Below are 1,461 nucleotides of genomic sequence, written 5' to 3'. Positions count from 1 at the left end.
GAAAAAAGACAACCAAAGAACATTTAAAATAGAAATAAGGCACAAACCCATAAACAAAAATGAGAGAAAAAACGAGACAAAACCTGCAAAATCCGATCATGCATGTAAATAAATTGGCTGAGCCCGCATGCGGCACCCCATAGGTGATTTTTTGCTATAAACTAGCAATATATTCGGAAATCCAATTCGACTCTTGGGAGCATATGCTCTGGCCCACCAAAAATGGTTTTTGCAAATATTAAATAAAATTTAGAAAATAGATGTGCTCATTGTCAGACCAAAATGCTACCTGCAATTTTTTAGAAGAAAAGCTGAAGTATTTGGATTCATGCAAAAAAAAAACAAGTTGAACGACATATATTACCTCCAAATGTTATACTTGTTTTTGTTTTTTCACCGACGGAGCACCGTTATCCCATTTCGCAAGAAAATTGTCAAGCACACTAGTTACTCTAACAAAAACATATGCAAAAGAAATCAGAATTTAAAGTTTTATTTACTACTTATTTTAAATTTACTGTTCATTAGATTGCATCTGCACCCTAGAGCCAAAACGGCCCTACCCAATATATTGCATTTTAAGTGAGGACAAACAGAAGTTATGTCTGCAAGATATAGACATCGTTTACTCCTCCCGCTTTCCACACAGGGAGCCGCCATAGATGGAGCATATTTTTCTGCTTGTTTTAACTTTGTTTTCGTCTCCTTTCGGGCTTAGGTTTTCGATTTTTTTTATTTGGTTTATCATTTGTTATCAAGTTTTTCATATAACCTTTTTTTTGTCTTTTCCTTTCTCCTTCTTCTATCAAAAATTCAACTCTCACCGTGTGAACTCATATGCAACACCGATGAATGGTAAATTCAAATAAATTAACTAATGAATTAAAATAACATAGCTCACTACAAAAAAATCCAAGGAGCTCACTACAAAAAAAATCGGAGCTTGAATTTTTTTACAATGAGATGATATCCTAGGAATTCACTACAAAAACAAAAATCGGAGCTTGAATTTTGTTACGGCTTTGGACATTTTTAAAGCTCTGGTTATTAATTTACCGAGCTCCTTGTTGGGAATCGTTGCATGAAAAACAAAAAAAAAATCTACGCACACGCAATGATCTATCCATGGAGATGCATAGCAACGAGGGGGAGAGTTTGTCTACGTGCACTCGTAGACCGTAAGCGAAAGCGTTTCACAACGCAGTTGATGTAGTCGAACTTTCTTCACGCTCCACCGATCGAGTACCAAACGTACGGCACCTCTGAGTTCTGCACACGTTCAGCTCGAGGACATCCCTTGCCTTCTTGATCCAGCAAGGTGTCGAGGTTATAGATGAGTTCCGTCAGCATGACGGCGTGGTGACGGTGATGGTGAAGTGATCCGCGCAAGGCTTTGCCTAAGCACCGCGAGAATATGACCGGGGGTGTAAACTGTGGAGGGGGGCACCGAACACGGCTAAT

Source organism: Triticum aestivum, chromosome 7D (assembly GCF_018294505.1).
Source record: "Triticum aestivum cultivar Chinese Spring chromosome 7D, IWGSC CS RefSeq v2.1, whole genome shotgun sequence".
Lineage (NCBI taxonomy): Eukaryota > Viridiplantae > Streptophyta > Magnoliopsida > Poales > Poaceae > Triticum > Triticum aestivum.
The sequence above is the reverse complement of the archived record's forward strand: the minus strand, read 5'-3'. Positions refer to the sequence as shown.